At 48.0% G+C, this 17,330-nt stretch overlaps 15 non-coding genes across 15 annotated transcripts; all 15 read left to right on the top strand.

The window, feature by feature from the left end:
• Positions 1–7,659: 7,659 nt before the first annotated feature.
• On the top strand, positions 7,660–7,733 carry Trnat-agu (transfer RNA threonine (anticodon AGU)). The gene has a single exon. It is a non-coding gene; the product is annotated as a tRNA-Thr (tRNA).
• Positions 7,734–8,025: 292 nt separating this feature from the next.
• Positions 8,026–8,099, top strand: Trnat-agu (transfer RNA threonine (anticodon AGU)). The gene has a single exon. It is a non-coding gene; the product is annotated as a tRNA-Thr (tRNA).
• A 109-nt stretch (positions 8,100–8,208) lies between these two features.
• Positions 8,209–8,282, top strand: Trnat-agu (transfer RNA threonine (anticodon AGU)). The gene has a single exon. It is a non-coding gene; the product is annotated as a tRNA-Thr (tRNA).
• Positions 8,283–8,940: 658 nt separating this feature from the next.
• Positions 8,941–9,014, top strand: Trnat-agu (transfer RNA threonine (anticodon AGU)). Its single transcript has one exon. It is a non-coding gene; the product is annotated as a tRNA-Thr (tRNA).
• A 109-nt stretch (positions 9,015–9,123) lies between these two features.
• On the top strand, positions 9,124–9,197 carry Trnat-agu (transfer RNA threonine (anticodon AGU)). The gene has a single exon. It is a non-coding gene; the product is annotated as a tRNA-Thr (tRNA).
• A 109-nt stretch (positions 9,198–9,306) lies between these two features.
• Trnat-agu (transfer RNA threonine (anticodon AGU)) lies at positions 9,307–9,380 on the top strand. The gene has a single exon. It is a non-coding gene; the product is annotated as a tRNA-Thr (tRNA).
• Positions 9,381–9,672: 292 nt separating this feature from the next.
• Trnat-agu (transfer RNA threonine (anticodon AGU)) lies at positions 9,673–9,746 on the top strand. The gene has a single exon. It is a non-coding gene; the product is annotated as a tRNA-Thr (tRNA).
• Positions 9,747–10,954: 1,208 nt separating this feature from the next.
• Positions 10,955–11,028, top strand: Trnat-agu (transfer RNA threonine (anticodon AGU)). Its single transcript has one exon. It is a non-coding gene; the product is annotated as a tRNA-Thr (tRNA).
• A 109-nt stretch (positions 11,029–11,137) lies between these two features.
• Trnat-agu (transfer RNA threonine (anticodon AGU)) lies at positions 11,138–11,211 on the top strand. Its single transcript has one exon. It is a non-coding gene; the product is annotated as a tRNA-Thr (tRNA).
• Positions 11,212–11,320: 109 nt separating this feature from the next.
• Positions 11,321–11,394, top strand: Trnat-agu (transfer RNA threonine (anticodon AGU)). Its single transcript has one exon. It is a non-coding gene; the product is annotated as a tRNA-Thr (tRNA).
• A 659-nt stretch (positions 11,395–12,053) lies between these two features.
• On the top strand, positions 12,054–12,127 carry Trnat-agu (transfer RNA threonine (anticodon AGU)). The gene has a single exon. It is a non-coding gene; the product is annotated as a tRNA-Thr (tRNA).
• Positions 12,128–12,785: 658 nt separating this feature from the next.
• On the top strand, positions 12,786–12,859 carry Trnat-agu (transfer RNA threonine (anticodon AGU)). Its single transcript has one exon. It is a non-coding gene; the product is annotated as a tRNA-Thr (tRNA).
• Positions 12,860–13,334: 475 nt separating this feature from the next.
• On the top strand, positions 13,335–13,408 carry Trnat-agu (transfer RNA threonine (anticodon AGU)). Its single transcript has one exon. It is a non-coding gene; the product is annotated as a tRNA-Thr (tRNA).
• Positions 13,409–13,517: 109 nt separating this feature from the next.
• Positions 13,518–13,591, top strand: Trnat-agu (transfer RNA threonine (anticodon AGU)). The gene has a single exon. It is a non-coding gene; the product is annotated as a tRNA-Thr (tRNA).
• A 109-nt stretch (positions 13,592–13,700) lies between these two features.
• On the top strand, positions 13,701–13,774 carry Trnat-agu (transfer RNA threonine (anticodon AGU)). The gene has a single exon. It is a non-coding gene; the product is annotated as a tRNA-Thr (tRNA).
• Positions 13,775–17,330: the final 3,556 nt, after the last annotated feature.

Below are 17,330 nucleotides of genomic sequence, written 5' to 3'. Positions count from 1 at the left end.
GTTACCCGATATTCAAAATAACTCAAGCTTCTTTTCGCTAAAAGAAATATTTATTTGACACAAAGCACTGATTCAAAGGTCTGATACATGGGTGCACTGTGAATACAAAGTCCACTGCGTTGCTGACGCACTGTAACTAAGTTCGAATTTGAAGCAAAACGAACACAGCTCTCGAAATCCGACGGGGCCCGCACTTGTTCTTCACTCTCCAACCGCTCCAACTCACGAAGCATTCCAGTTCCGGAGTTGATAGACTGTTCGTCCGGGATAGTAGTCGTGCCCAGGAACAGCACAACACACGTTGAATCACATCGACGCATGAATAAATCAGCGAACACTTCTACAAACTGTTCTGCCGATTGAAATCACCGAAACACGGAACACAACAGGACGCCTTGCCGGCCCATTTGATGATGAGCATCTTCTTTGGTTGTTTGCGGAGCGGAAAAGACTCTTGTGTGGCACGTAATCGTAACCCCGTCTTTGTTGTCAGGCCTCAAAATCCGACGGCGCCCGAACGCGTTCTTCACGCTCCGACCGCACCAGCCCACGAAGCATTCCAGTTCCGTAGTTGATAAACTGTACGTGGTATAATAGTCGTTTACAGGAACAGCACAACACGCGTAGAATGACAAACTGTTCTGCCGATTGACATGGACATCACCGAAACACGGAACACAAGAGGACGGACGCCGTGCCGACCGATGCGAGCTATTTCGAAACTATGCTGAAACTGCTGAAACGGCCGCCGGGACGCTGCACACACATGCGCGCTACAAAATGCGATTTCAAAACGTTGTCGACCAATCGGAGCGCGCACACAGTCTGGGCCAATGAGCTTGCAACGTTGTAGATTGGCGCAGTGGTACATACTCTACAGCCGCATCCTCGGTTACCTGAGGAGGACTGGCTACACTGTGAGCGGTTTCCTTGAAATGCCCAACGCTCAACGTGCGTCCGTTGACATGTGTAATCTGTTTTCATCGGTGGTTTTGCTCGTCGATGTACAGCTCGAAGCAGAGTTAACTGGAACGCCGCTTCGACCAGCGGAGCAAGGGTGGAGCCACCCTGGCGGCGTCTAGTAGAAATAAAGGGCGAGGAGGTTTTGATATTTCCATTCTGGTCGGAGGGGCGTTCGCTGTAACGTGCCGAAGAGTGCGCAATCAGGTTGGCGTAATCAACGCTGGGCTCGTTGGTTTTGGACGACCCTGTCTGAGGGATTGCGAAGAATCGACGATATCCCGATGGCGCGCGCCGGGTTAGCACGTGCGAACCAGTCGTCTCTCACCTCTCCTAAACTTCCAAAACTAAAATTAAGGTGAAGTGACCCAGATGAGGAAAATTTTCAGAAAAAGGATTGATGTGGGAGAAAAAAAAATCAAAATGCGATTTACGAAAGGTGGGAGAGGCAAATTTGGGGAGCGTGCAGTCGATGTAGGGACGAACCTCCGCTGACGGACATTGAAGTGAGGACAAAGGTCATGGTGAATTTGTCTAGCTCTGATCATCATTCACTTCACCAATAATAGAAAACCTTCACGGTGACTCCCTGCACTGTGTGCCAGCATGCACACAAATATTTGTGTGTACTAACTGGCTGTTCTTCCGAGAAGCTCCCGAGAAACGCGAGATGCTACACCATGAAAGCATTGTTTTATTATTATTTAAATTACGATGGTTTCGCGACTACCATTGTTAATAATTTCAAGTCTCTTCGCATCCTCTATTCTGAGCACAGTAAATTTTCCGAAAGAGAAGTTGTCATTCATTTCATTCCGTCACACAATGAGCGTTTCGGATGACACGTGGCCATGCGCCAACCTGTTTCCAGGCGCGTGCCGTGACATCGATTCTCCGCATTATCTCAGACACAATCGCCCGCCCAAAACACAAACAGGCGCAGCGTTGATAACGCCAGCATGATTGGGCACTGTTCGGCGAACCACAGCGAACACCCCTCCGACTGGAATGGAAATGTCGAAACGCCCTTTCCCTTTATTTCTGCTAAAGGCCGCCAGGGTGGCTCCCCTCTTGCTCCGCAGGTCGAAGCGGCGTTCCAGTTAACTCTGCTTCGAGCTGTACCTCGCGTTTATCAGAGCACCGTCAGAAACAAATGAAATGCGAGATGTCGCGAACAAACAAGGATATTTTCGGTGTTCTGAGGAGAAGGTGTAGCGAGTGCGAAGACTGCAAAGGATACATAACCGAAAATGAACGTCATCCATCGCAGCTGAAGCGCTGAAGTGTATATATTGTAGCCACAGCCCTGGTTCATATAATAAGATTCATGCACTGGGTAAGTGTACATTTTTACATTTTGTGCTATGTATGTGCATTATTTTGATAGCAAGAGCTGTTAGGACATGTTTGTTGTGGTTATGGCAAGCGTTTTGCGGTCCTGCATATGAACGCCACGTACGCTTGCTACTTTTCTGCTTTTAATTTGTCGCCAAGTCGATGCAGCGGCGTGCATTTTGCGAGCTGCGGACATATTCATCGAGAGCACGAGTATGTCTAACTTGCAGTTTCCTACTTGTTGTATTCATACGATATTATATCAAAGAGGGATATTAAACGGTAGGAGCAACTTATTTAGTTACACATGGTAACAAGTCTTTCGTGCACGAGACTGCACTTCTTCAGGTTACTTCGGGTTACTGATGCCATATTCTCACAGTACCATACTCACCAGTTAAGCCACCACTATACCATACTCACTCGAGTTAAGCAGAAAGCAGTGGTGGAGTGAATGCATCCGGCATTTATGCCGTTCTCTCAGCGTACCTTGTGCTTTCTGCGGATATTATTCAGCAAAACTTTTTTTCGAACACGCTGCTACTAAATGCGGATGGCTGTTCTGCATTGTTGCAAATAGAGGCACACAACGCAAAAGTTTTATCTTATTGCTAGCCTCCGATTTCATGTATGTAATGGTCATGGCACATTTCGTAGTTAACTGCTGCTAGGTATATAATGGGCTGCTCATGTTTGCAGATGGAGCACAATTATATGACGTAAAAGGCCGCGTCTCGAGGCTCAGGCGCCACACGACACATGGCTAGAGGAAGGGATGTGATCTTTATTTATTTTTTCGTTTTGGCATTTGTGGTGGCGCTTCCCTGCTTGAAAGATGTTTCATAAAAAACTGAGTAGTGCTACAGGTTATTTATTGGCTTCCTGCTTATTTTGTTCATGTCAGAAATTTCTTCGAGCAGAGGGTAGTGGCTGGAGGGCTTATCAGAAAGCGGTATATGCACAAATAACATATTGAATGGTACCGCAAATGTTGCTATCAATACCCAACCTTGTGTTCCCAGGATCTCACATGTAGGTTGGTTACCGGTGCATTGGAGTACCTCACAAACTCGTCTCGGAGCGCCTCCCACGCTGATAACGCAGCAGTCAACCACCATCTGACACCGTTCAAGGTTACCTTGATAATTTGCGTTTTCTCACAGCTCTGATGTTCATTATGCCTGGGCCATACAAAACCCCGGGTGATTGGCTGCGTGCACAGCACAGCTACTAATGTAGTGACTCTTGGATTACTCTACACTCATGTTTCCCAAGGTTGTGTGTGTTTTGCGTAATACTGTATCGCCTTTTGCGCTTGCCTGTACAACACGAATGTGGATTTTTTTTTTTTTCAGCTGCAATTCTCCGTTTTGTTGTGTCTGTTGAGCTTAACAGAAATAAGTCAATTGTTCTCACTGGCTGGCTCTCTGCACACTTTTATGCATTACTCCTCACTTCGAAAATAGTTTTTCATTCTACACATCTTTGGTAAAGGGACCATGGCTTCTCGTCACATCAGAATCACACTTGTGCACAATGTGTCAGCATGTGGCCTTTCAAGTGTTTGCAACATCAGGACTGTTACAAGCGCTCAGGATAGACTTCTATTTTTGTAAGAGACCTAGGTGCAAGATTTCCTTTTCTGTTGGTGCATTTTGGTACATTGGTGTGTTGCGTAAATGTCTGACCATTTCCGCACAATATACAGGGCGTTTATTTTTATTCGCATCATGGCAGCGCTAATTTGGCAGGCGGGCTATGTTAATTTTCCCTAAATAACCCATCCGTAGTTACAAACATTTCCGACATTTCCTGACGTACGTGTTTGTAACTACGGATCGATTAATTTGCAAAAATTCACATAACCCACCTGCCAAATGAGCGCTACTCTGTTGCGAATAAAAATAAACATCCTGTATAAAATGCCACATGTTGGCGTAACACCTTTACGGGCAGGTGCTGGATTGAAGGCCGGAACCTCTAAATAGTGTGCGTCTTTGTAACCTTTATAAAAGGTACTGCTCAGAGGGTACTTGGTAACTTCTGAAATAGAGGGTAAAATATTGCGATTTTTTACCCTTTACTAAAGGGTACCGAGTTAAGAGTGTACTTCGAAAATAGCCGTCAAAGAACGATCAACTTATTGACCTTTAAGCGCCAACAGGAGGAGGCGTTTCTCCAGCGTTTATCGAGCGTCCTTACGCGGCAGCCAGAGTTTCCTTCCCAGAGAGATTACGGAAACATTTGCATGAGACGGCGTCCATCCGCCGTTGTAGAAACGCTGCAATGCGTGAGCTTCGAGTTTTTTTTTTTTTCTTTTCTTTTGCAGGGGGTCATTTGTCGCTGAGAAAAGCGCGACGCTCTGCCGCTCGCAAAACGCCTCATGCGGTTGGCGCTTTACTATCCGTCACGATCGCAAAGTGGAAGCTCATCGCGCACAGAATAAAGGCAAAAAAAAATATCGGTTTTTGACGCTGACTATTCGTTTTTTTTATCAGTGCGTAGTGGACGAAACATATGGTATAGCAAGTTGTATTTCCAAATACCTTGACACGCTAAACCTGGACAACTCGGTTGATCTAAGTTGCCAGAAGGGTGCAAGTGCCAAAATCAGTCGAATTGCAAGGGGAATCATCCCTCCCGTCAGCTGCTGCAGGAGGTCGGACTGCTCTGTCAGCCAGACCTGCGCGCTGAAGCAGAGACCTTATGTGGTGAACCTGTGTTTAAAATGTATTTGCCGTTTTTATGTAACATACATCTCGACTCAAGTCCCACTACAAAACTTGAAAAGTAACCTCTGTCACTGCAGGAAGTATATAATAACGCTGGAATTTGAAGTATCGTGTCTTCTGCGGCGTTTTGACTCTCGAGAATGAAAACATTCGCACTAGCTGTGCGGGACTCCCTCCAGGAAAGAAAATTGCCCAGCAAAGCAAAATGTTTCCCAAAGGCTTCCCTTGCACAGATGGTTGACACTTCGCAATGTGCATTTTTCTCCACTTGAACACCGCCTTCACTATTGTCCCCGTACAGCTCAGAGCTACTTCGCAGTCTGGGTTACTGGGTTACAGAGTAATTTCTCAGTCTACTCCAGCACTGTGGGCGTCTGTGCAGTAACTGTGTGAGACCCCACAGCCACAGCAAAGGCAGTATATATAGCCCACATGTCGGAGTCATAAATATAATTTATCATTCAGTTTCGATAACTTCGTCACGGCGGTATGAAGTGCCCTTCGCATACAGCGCGTACATTGAAAGTACAGAGAGGTCAACATAAGTCTGTGCACTATACTGTTGAGTAATTAAGTGTACAATGCCCATGGTGATTACACTAGAGCGGAATTGTATTACCTCAGCATTTTAAATAACGTCTACATCAGAAAGTCAAAGCATATCATTTAACTTCAAAAGCAAAATAACATGATGCGCCAAAAAATTAAGTGTTCAAGGTCACAAAAATTACTCATAGATAGATTGTTCCTCAACTACTCACTCGAGGAGAGCTTTTGTTGTGATACTGGAGTAGATGTATGATGTCGACTTTGGGGGATTACCAGAATGCAAAGATATACAATCCTGTGCACTGCATACCTCTCTGGCTGATCGCATATGAAGCAATCATCAGTCTCCTCTGGACGTGAGGTATATGCTGCTGGGCTTTGTGTTGAACTACTGGATCTTTGTTAGACGTTCTGTTCACGCCCTGCTAGGGGTCTTTAGCTCCGCGACATCGCATTGTATTTTGCCTTCCATGGCGCCGTGGCTAAGGTGGTTAAAGCGCCTGGTGCGTTAGGTGGTTAATTATGAGACTCTGGTTTTATAGGCACTCTGGGCACCCCCTATTAGACGCCGTGATGAGAGCAGTAGCCTACAACTATATGCCTGATATATATGTTGGCTTCCACGAGCAAGGCTTGCAGTTGACAGGGTTTTATCAGGAGGGCGTGGACTGCATCAACTTTCTAAAAGTCAGGTTTACCCCAGATTACCTCTTTTCGGTTTCAAAGAAATCCAAGCAGCAAAATGTACTGAAAGTCGAGTGCAATAGGGGTGGACGGGTAGGTGGAAGGCCTTGAACAGACTGGTGAAACTAAAGAACATTGATAAGACACATACCGTCCACCCCTATTGCACTCGACTTTCAGTACATTGTGCTGCTTGGGAAGTGTTCGCAGCCCATTTGATAGATACCTTGTTTCAAGTGCCAATTTACATGCAAATTCCGTCTGAGTGGCCTTGAGCGGACGTTTTACACAGGGTCCAACGCATGCACATAAAGCCGAATATGAAAACATTCTTTTTCCAGCTTCATACATCAACGCTCTCTGTGAAAGCATGGTTGGAACAGAAAGGCATATATGTTCCATGGTCTGCCAACTGCAGGTTTTGCAAAGTCCCTGAAACCGTTTCCCATATCTTTCTTGATTGTACGGAAGCACAGTTTTTCTGGGACGACATACAGATTAAAGTACTGAATAAACGCCTCTCTCTGAACCCACATACAATCAGATTCCTACCTTTACATCCGAATGAAGGTATACGCTACGATATTATCATGCTGATAGCTATGTATTGCTTGTGGAAGCTGCGTATGGCAGACAGAAATGAAGAGCCATTGGCGTCGCCCATGCAGTATTTTAAAGTAGAAATAACGCAGCTGAAGCTATGCTGCATGCAGCATTTGGAAGCACTACCGTGGTTAGAGCATCTGTGTGAATCGCTGTCCTCTATGTAAATTATTACTCTCTGTGTGTGACGTGTTTAACCTGTGCGTTGTGTACCATGTATTTTTTGTATCCTGTGTGTATGCAAATTTTTACTCTCTGTATGTGACCTGTGTAACCTGTGTGTTGTGTACCATGTATTTTTTTGTATCCTGTGTATTTGGATGCTACGGTGTGCATCATTCATTCATCATACATCACTCATTAACACTGTACAGTCATAGCTTATTCTAATGTTTGTAAATAAACGTTATTACCTGGTGGAAAAAAAAAAGCGCCGTGGCTTAGGTGGTCAAAGCGCCTGTCTCGTAAACAGGAGATCCAGGGTTCTACTCCCTCCGATGCTTAAGTGTCCCATCATTGTGGTGTTCACGTTACAGTTTTGGTAGACTCTAATGTTGAAGCCCAGCTAGGAATCGTTAGTTCCGCGACATCGCATTATATTTTGGCTTCAATGGCGCCGTGGCTTAGGTGGTTAAAACGCCTGGTTAGTAAACAGGAGATCCAGTGTTCGACTCCCTCCGGTGCCTAACTGTCCAATCATGGGTCGTGTTTATGTTGCAGTTTTGGTAGACTCTCTTGTTCACGCCGTGCTAGGGATCGTTAGCTCCGCGACATCGCATTGTATTTTGCCTTCCATGGCGCCGTGGCTAAGGTGGTTAAAGCGCCTGTCTAGTAAACAGGAGATCGAGGGTTCGACTCCCTCCGGGGCCTAACTGTCCCATCATTGTCGTGTTTATGTTGCAGTTTTGGTAGACTCTCTTGTTCACGCCCTGCTAGGGAGCGTAAACTCCGCGACATCGCATTGTATTTTGCCTTCCATGGCGCCGTGGCTAAGGTGGTTAAAGCGCCTGTCTAGTAAACAGGAGATCGAGTGTTCGACAGCCTCCGGTGCCTAACTGTCCCATCATTGTTGTGTTTATGTTGCAGTTTTGGTAAACCCTCTTGGTCACGCCGTGCTAGGGATCGTTAGCTCCGCCACATCGCATTGTATTTTGCCTTCCATGGCGCCGTGGCTTAGGTGGTTAAAGCGCCTCTCTAGTAAACAGGAGATCGAGGGTTCGACTCCCTCCGGTGCCTAACTGTCCCATCATTGTTGTGTTTATGTTGCAGTTTTGGTAGACTCTCTTGGTCACGCCGTGCTAGGGATCGTTAGCTCCGCCACATCGCATTGTATTTTGCCTTCCATGGCGCCGTGGCTTAGGTGGTTAAAGCGCCTGTCTAGTAAACAGGAGATCGAGGGTTCGACTCCCTCCGGTGCCTAACTGTCCCATCATTGTCGTGTTTATGTTGCAGTTTTGGTAGACTCTCTTGTTCACGCCCTGCTAGGGATCGTTAGCTCCTCGAAATCGCATTGTATTTTGTCTTCCATGGCGCCGTGGCTAACGTGGTTAAAGCGCCTGTTTAGTAAACAGGAGATCAATTGTTCGACTCCCTCCGGTACCTAACTGTCCCATCATTGTCGTGTTTATGTTGCAGTTTTGGTAGACTCTCTTGTTCACGCCCTGCTAGGGATCGTTGTCTCGGCCAAATCGCATTGTATTTTGCCTTCCATGGCGCCGTGGCTTAGGTGGTTAAAGCGCCTGTCTAGTAAACAGGAGATCGACGGTTCGGCTCCCTCCGGTGCCTAACTGTCCCATCATTGTTGTGTTTATGTTGCAGTTTTGGTAGACTCTCTTGTTCACGCCGTTCAAGGCATCGTTAGCTCCGCCACATCACATTGTATTTCGCCTTCCATGGCGCCGTGGCTTAGGTTGTTAAAGGGCCTGTGTAGAAAACAGGAGATCGAGGGTTCGACTCCCTCCGGTGCCTAACTGTCCCATCATTGTCGTGTTTATGTTGCAGTTTCGGCAGGCTCTCTTGTTCACGCCCTACTAGGGATCGTTAGCTCCGCGAAATCGCGTTGTATTTTGCCTTCCATGGCGCCGTGGCTAAGGTGGTTAAAGCGCCTGTCTAGTAAACAGGAGATCGAGGGTTCGACTCCCTCCGGTGCCTAACTGTCCCATCATTGTTGTGTTTATGTTGTAGTTTTGGTAGACTCTCTTGTTCACGCCCTGCTAGGGATCGTTGGCTCCGCCAAATCGCATTGTATTTTGCCTTCCATGGCGCCGTGGCTTAGGTGGTTAAAGCGCCTGTCTAGTAAACAGGAGATCGAGGGTTCGACTTCCTCCGGTGCCTAACTGTCCCATCATTGTCGTGTTTATGTTGCAGTTTTGGTAGACTCTCTTGTTCACGCCCTGCTAGGGATCGTTAGCTCCGCGAAATCGCGTTGTATTTTGCCTTCCATGGCGCCGTGGCTAAGGTGGTTAAAGCGCCTGTCTAGTAAACAGGAGATCGAGGGTTCGACTCCCTCCGGTGCCTAACTGTCCCTTCATTGTTGTGTTTATGTTGCAGTTTTGGTAGACTCTCTTGGTCACGCCGTGCTAGGGATCCTTAGCTCCGCCACACCGCATTGTATTTTGGCTTCCATGGCGCCGTGGCTTCGGTGGTTAAAGCGCCTGTCTAGTAAACAGGAGATCGAGGGTTCGACTCCCTCCGATGCCTAACTGTCCCATCATTGTCATGTTTATGGTGCAGTTTTGGTAGACTCTCTTGTTCACGCCCTGCTAGGGATCGTTGGCTCCGCCAAATCGCAGTGTATTTTGTCTTCCATGGCGCCGTGGCTTAGGTGGTTAAAGCGCCTGTCTAGTAAACAGGAGATCGAGGGTTCGGCTCCCTCCGGTGCCTAACTGTCCCATCATTGTCGTGTTCATGTTACAGTTTGGTAGTCTCTCTTGTTCACACCCTGCTAGGGATCGTTAGCTCCGTGACGTCGCACTGGATGTTGCCTTTCATGTCGCCGTGGCTTAGCTGGTTAAAACGCCTGGTTAGTAACCAGGAGATCGAGTGTTCGACTCCCTCCGGTGCCTAACTTGTCCCATCATTGTCGTGTTTATGTTACAGTTTTGGTAGACTCTCTTGTTCACGCCCTGCTAGGGATCGTTAGCTCCTCGAAATCGCATTGTATTTTGTCTTCCATGGCGCCGTGGCTAACGTGGTTAAAGCGCCTGTTTAGTAAACAGGAGATCAATTGTTCGACTCCCTCCGGTAACTAACTGCCCCATCATTGTCGTGTTTATGTTGCAGTTTTGGTAGACTCTCTTGTTCACGCCGTTCTAGGCATCGTTAGCTCCGCCACATCACATTGTATTTCGCCTTCCATGGCGCCGTGGCTTAGGTTGTTAAAGGGCCTGTGTAGAAATCAGGAGATCGAGGGTTCGAATGCCTCCGGTGCCTAACTGTCCCATCATTGTCGTGTTTACGTTGCAGTTTCGGCAGGCTCTCTTGTTCACGCCCTGCTAGGGATCGTTAGCTCCGCGAAATCGCGTTGTATTTTGCCTTCCATGGCGCCGTGGCTTAGGTGGTTAAAGCACCTGTCTAGTAACCAGGAGATCGAGTGTTCGACTCCCTCCGGTGCCTAACTTGTCCCATCATTGTCGTGTTTATGTTACAGTTTTGGTAGACTCTCTTGTTCACGCCCTGCTAGGGATCGTTAGCTCCTCGAAATCGCATTGTATTTTGTCTTCCATGGCGCCGTGGCTAACGTGGTTAAAGCGCCTGTTTAGTAAACAGGAGATCAATTGTTCGACTCCCTCCGGTAACTAACTGCCCCATCATTGTCGTGTTTATGTTGTAGTTTTGGTAGACTCTCTTGTTCACGCCGTTCTAGGCATCGTTAGCTCCGCCACATCACATTGTATTTCGCCTTCCATGGCGCCGTGGCTTAGGTTGTTAAAGGGCCTGTGTAGAAATCAGGAGATCGAGGGTTCGAATCCCTCCGGTGCCTAACTGTCCCATCATTGTCGCGTTTATGTTGCAGTTTCGGCAGGCTCTCTTGTTCACGCCCTGCTAGGGATCGTTAGCTCCGCGAAATCGCGTTGTATTTTGCCTTACATGGCGCCGTGGCTTAGGTGGTTAAAGCACCTGTCTAGTAAACAGGAGATCGAGGGTTCGACTCCCTCCGGTGCCTAACTGTCCCATCATTGTCGTGTTTATGTTGCAGTTTTGGTAGACTCTCTTGTTCACGCCCTGCTAGGGATCGTTGTCTCGGCCAAATCGCATTGTATTTTGCCTTCCATGGCGCCGTGGCTTAGGTGGTTAAAGCGCCTGTCTAGTAAACAGGAGATCGAGGGTTCGGCTCCCTTCGGTGCCTAACTGTCCCATCATTGTCGTGTTTATGTTGCAGTTTTGGTAGACTCTCTTGTTCACGCCCTGCTAGGGATCGTTGTCTCGGCCAAATCGCATTGTATTTTGCCTTCCATGGCGCCGTGGCTTAGGTGGTTAAAGCGCCTGTCTAGTAAACAGGAGATCGAGGGTTCGGCTCCCTCCGGTGCCTAACTGTCCCATCATTGTCGTGTTTATGTTGCAGTTTCGGCAGGCTCTCTTGTTCACGCCCTGCTAGGGATCGTTAGCTCCCCGAAATCGCGTTGTATCTTGCCTTCCATGGCGCCGTGGCTTAGGTGGTTAAAGCACCTGTCTAGTAACCAGGAGATCGAGTGTTCGACTCCCTCCGGTGCCTAACTTGTCCCATCATTGTCGTGTTTATGTTACAGTTTTGGTAGACTCTCTTGTTCACGCCCTGCTAGGGATCGTTAGCTCCTCGAAATCGCATTGTATTTTGTCTTCCATGGCGCCGTGGCTAACGTGGTTAAAGCGCCTGTTTAGTAAACAGGAGATCAATTGTTCGACTCCCTCCGGTAACTAACTGCCCCATCATTGTCGTGTTTATGTTGTAGTTTTGGTAGACTCTCTTGTTCACGCCGTTCTAGGCATCGTTAGCTCCGCCACATCACATTGTATTTCGCCTTCCATGGCGCCGTGGCTTAGGTTGTTAAAGGGCCTGTGTAGAAATCAGGAGATCGAGGGTTCGAATCCCTCCGGTGCCTAACTGTCCCATCATTGTCGCGTTTATGTTGCAGTTTCGGCAGGCTCTCTTGTTCACGCCCTGCTAGGGATCGTTAGCTCCGCGAAATCGCGTTGTATTTTGCCTTCCATGGCGCCGTGGCTTAGGTGGTTAAAGCACCTGTCTAGTAAACAGGAGATCGAGGGTTCGACTCCCTCCGGTGCCTAACTGTCCCATCATTGTCGTGTTTATGTTGCAGTTTTGGTAGACTCTCTTGTTCACGCCCTGCTAGGGATCGTTGTCTCGGCCAAATCGCATTGTATTTTGCCTTCCATGGCGCCGTGGCTTAGGTGGTTAAAGCCCCTGTCTAGTAAACAGGAGATCGAGGGTTCGGCTCCCTTCGGTGCCTAACTGTCCCATCATTGTCGTGTTTATGTTGCAGTTTCGGCAGGCTCTCTTGTTCACGCCCTGCTAGGGATCGTTAGCTCCGCGAAATCGCATTGTATTTTGCCTTCCATGGCGCCGTGGCTAACGTGGTTAAAGCGCCTGTTTAGTAAACAGGAGATCAATTGTTCGACTCCCTCCGGTGCCTAACTGTCCCATCATTGTCGTGTTTATGTTGCAGTTTTGGTAGACTCTCTTGTTCACGCCGTTCTAGGCATCGTTAGCTCCGCCACATCACATTGTATTTCGCCTTCCATGGCGCCGTGGCTTAGGTTGTTAAAGGGCCTGTGTAGAAAACAGGAGATCGAGGGTTCGACTCCCTCCGGTGCCTAACTGTCCCATCATTGTCGTGTTTATGTTGCAGTTTCGGCAGGCTCTCTTGTTCACGCCCTGCTAGGGATCGTTGTCTCGGCCAAATCGCATTGTATTTTGCCTTCCATGGCGCCGTGGCTTAGGTGGTTAAAGCGCCTGTCTAGTAAACAGGAGATCGAGGGTTCGGCTCCCTTCGGTGCCTAACTGTCCCATCATTGTCGTGTTTATGTTGCAGTTTTGGTAGACTCTCTTGTTCACGCCCTGCTAGGGATCGTTAGCTCCTCGAAATCGCATTGTATTTTGTCTTCCATGGCGCCGTGGCTAACGTGGTTAAAGCGCCTGTTTAGTAAACAGGAGATCAATTGTTCGACTCCCTCCGGTGCCTAACTGTCCCATCATTGTCGTGTTTATGTTGCAGTTTTGGTAGACTCTCTTGTTCACGCCGTTCAAGGCATCGTTAGCTCCGCCACATCACATTGTATTTCGCCTTCCATGGCGCCGTGGCTTAGGTTGTTAAAGGGCCTGTGTAGAAAACAGGAGATCGAGGGTTCGACTCCCTCCGGTGCCTAACTGTCCCATCATTGTCGTGTTTATGTTGCAGTTTCGGCAGGCTCTCTTGTTCACGCCCTGCTAGGGATCGTTAGCTCCGCGAAATCGCGTTGTATTTTGCCTTCCATGGCGCCGTGGCTAAGGTGGTTAAAGCGCCTGTCTAGTAAACAGGAGATCGAGGGTTCGACTCCCTCCGGTGCCTAACTGTCCCATCATTGTTGTGTTTATGTTGCAGTTTTGGTAGACTCTCTTGGTCACGCCGTGCTAGGGATCGTTAGCTCCGCCACATCGCATTGTATTTTGCCTTCCATGGCGCCGTGGCTTCGGTGGTTAAAGCGCCTGTCTAGTAAACAGGAGATCGAGGGTTCGACTCCCTCCGGTGCCTAACTGTCCCATCATTGTCGTGTTTATGTTGCAGTTTTGGTAGACTCTCTTGTTCACGCCCTGCTAGGGATCGTTTGCTCCGCCAAATCGCATTGTATTTTGCCGTCCATGGCGCCGTGGCTTAGGTGGTTAAAGCGCCTGTCTAGTAAACAGGAGATCGAGGGTTCGACTCCCTCCGGTGCCTAACTGTCCCATCATTGTCGTGTTTATGGTGCAGTTTTGGTAGACTCTCTTGTTCACGCCCTGCTAGGGATCGTTGGCTCCGCCAAATCGCATTGTATTTTGCCTTCCATGGCGCCGTGGCTTAGGTGGTTAAAGCGCCTGTCACCTTTATGGTTGCGGTGCAAGCAGGTCGGACACATACGAAGTCAGTGTCGAACTGAATACTGTAGAACATGTAAAGGTTTTGGGCACATTGCTGAGGACTGCGTCCGTACCTATGCCGCAATGACAAGGGGTGCAGTGGAAAAACCAAACGCAGACATGGTAATGGATGTGCAGGACACAGAGGCTACAATGCAAGACAATGAAGAGCCAGTGCAGAAAGCAGGCACTTGCGACAGCGGAGAGACTGAAAATGAAGTTGTGGAAACGGCGCAGGAGACTGACAAGGAACGACAGGGAAAGGAGCCGCAGCGAATGGACTGGTCTCGAGAAGAGGACCCGCTAGGAAAAAGGAAAGGGACTGATACTGAAGAAAAGGTGGGAGACGCAAGGCAGGACCAATCCGGGCAGTGGCAAACTCAATTGAACAAGAAATCGAGGCAGGGGCATCAGTCTATGACACAGTTGCCACTAGAAGAAGCGGGGTCATCCCAGCTCGATGACCCGGGGTTTTTTTGATCGGAAGTGCATGAGGGCTTTTTTAATGAAGTAAGAAGATGACAAGACACCGTCATATCAAAGTTGCAACACTAAACGTCGTCAGCCTCCTTTCGAGAAGACGGAAGCATTGGGTGGCGAACTTGTTATCTTCCGAAAACGTTGATGTGGCCTGCCTTCAGGAAACCAAAGTTGCAACTGCAGTTGACGAAAAGGAACTGGTTAATTTTTTTAAATCCAATTTCTGGTGTTTTCCGTCCGCGGCAATCGGAAACAGTGCTGGAAGCCTTATCCTCGTTAGAAAGAGCTCGGGATTGGCGGTTGTGGACAATGTGCTAGATCAAAGCGGACGGTTAAGTGTGGTGGACTGTGTGCATGGGCGAGGGATGCTACGCGTGATCTGTGTTTACGCTCCAAATGACCCCGCGGAGAGGAAATACTTCTTCTCTTCGCTCAAGCATTTCGTTAGTGTCCCTTGGAACGTCCTCTTGTGCGGAGACTTCAACTGTGTCTTAAGAAAAGAAGACTGCAGTACCGGACTGATAAAGAAGGACAGCAGCAGGAGAGAATTGGTCTAACTGACGCATGAAGCTGATCTCGTCGATGTCTGGGAAGCATTTCCAAGAGGATCCATCACGTTCACGCACTTTCAAGGTAACTCACACGCAAGACTAGACAGAGTGTACGCGTCTGAATCGTTGCTCCCCATGCTAGGCAATTACGAGGTGAGGCCACAGGTTTTCTCGGATCATTCGCTGGTGTGCATCACGGTCTGGCACAAGACACGGGCGTGCAAGCGAGATAACAGGAAACGAAGCATGTGGAAGATGAATGAAGCTATGTTGGACGAAGACACATGCAGGGAAAGAATTCAGAAGATGATTGAAGAGTACCTGAGGGCTGGCAATATTGATGCCGTATCCTGGGAAGAGTTTAAACAAAAAATCAAGCTGACAGCTATGGAATATTCCCGAATCAGAAGGCTTGGAAAAGGGCAGCTGATAAAACAACTGACTGAAACCCTTACAAAGCTCGTGGAATGTGAATGTCAACAGCCAGGAACCTTCAAGGATGATATCAGAAAAGTAAAAGATGAACTGCACAAGCTATATGAAGATAAACATCGCGGGGCTATGATCAGATGCAGGGTGCAGACAATCGCAAGAGAGGAGACACCGTACAAAGTTTTCCAGTTCAAAGAACGACAACATGCAGAACACAACAAAATCGAACTGATTAAAGTGGGGGATAATCTGCTCAGTGAGGAGGAAGATATTGAAGAAGCCTTTTGTCAACATTATCGTAACCTGTTCAAAGACAAGCCCAGCGAGCAATCGAAATACGGTACCTGGCTGGACGATTTCCCAGTTGTTGATCCACAGTGCCAGGAAATGATCAACGACGAGATTACCGAAGAGGAAATTAGAAGAGCGATAACACAGATGGGAAGGAACAAATCACCGGGGGTGGACGGTATTGGAGCATACTTCTATAAAACCTTTTGTGACCCACTCTGTACAATCTTGAAGGCCGTTTTCGAAGACATTGCTAGAAGAGGAATGCTTCCACCAAGCATGCGGCAGGCGCTCACAGTCCTAATACCGAAGCAAAGAGACAACCGTGAACATCCATCTGTCACACACTACCGACCCATTAGTTTGCTATGCACGGATTATAAAATTATAGCCAAGGTTTTAGCTGCAAGGGTGGAAATTGGCGTCCGGGAAATTATTGGTAGGCACCAACCATATGGATTACGAGGACGGTCAATTTCCAGGAACCTCCATATTATGAGGACTGTCTGTGAAGTGGCTCAACTGACCTCCAAACCCTTGGCGGTGTTACAAACAGATCTGTCCCAGGCGTTTGACAGAGTATGCCATGCTTTTCTGTTCGCTGTGTTACATAGGTGCAAAATAGGAGACTTCCTATCAACATGGATTCGAACCTGCTACAATAACGTGATAGCGCGGCTCGTCGTGAATGGCAACGTGGGAAAAAGTATCCCAGTTTCCTCCTCAGTTAGGCAGGGGTGCCCACTGTCCCCGATACTTTTTGCTGTGTACCTGGAGCCATTGTGTAGAAAGATACTAACAAATGAACACATCGTAGGTCTCCAGATTGGTGCAGAACATGTCAAGTTGCTCGCATACGCAGATGATGTCGCAATAATATGTTCTTCGAGAAGTCAGGTATGTGAGGCAATTTCTACAATTCAGGACTACACGGAAGTGTCGGGGGCGGCGTTGAATTTACGGAAATCATCTGGATCCTGGTTAGGAAGCTGGCAATGCACTCCTCAGAAGTTCCTGCAGATTTCTTGGAAGACATCGATGACGAAATATCTTGGAGTTGACCTTAACGGGCAAGTTTGTGCGGAGGTTATGTGGACAAAAAAACTAAACTCTCTGGCCAGCAACCTAGTTCAATGGCACGGCAGATATATTTCCGTCTCCAACAGAGCCTACGTATGCAACTGTGTGCTATACCCTGCCCTTCTCTACGTAGCGCAGTGCATCAGTGTCAACGTAAGCGTCTGCAACAAGTTTCACAGGAAATGTGCAACCTTCATATGGGGATCACCAATGGAGTGCATGAGGAGGACTAACTTATTCTTCAGCCTAAGGAAAGGAGGAATCGGCTTGGTGAACCTTGCCATTAAACTGAAGGTCCACAGGTTCCTGTACTTCAGAGATCAACAGGACCCGTTCCTAAGAGCAGCGACGCAAGTCCTCGGTAATGCCTACCTCAGGCGGTGGACGGTGTCTGTACAAGATGTTTCTCGGCGTGCCAGGGTTCTATCCTTCTACAAGGAAATAGCGGAAGCAATAACATTTTTTGAAACACTGTTTTCCTGGGAGTATCTTGGAAGCGTAAGACGGAAGAGGCTGTATTGGGATACAGTTGCTGCTGTCCTA

The sequence above is a fragment of the Ornithodoros turicata genome, chromosome 1 (assembly GCF_037126465.1).
Source record: "Ornithodoros turicata isolate Travis chromosome 1, ASM3712646v1, whole genome shotgun sequence".
In the NCBI taxonomy this organism is placed as follows: Eukaryota; Metazoa; Arthropoda; class Arachnida; order Ixodida; family Argasidae; genus Ornithodoros; species Ornithodoros turicata.
Note: the sequence above shows the minus strand (reverse complement) of the source record. Positions and strands in the feature narration are given on the sequence as shown.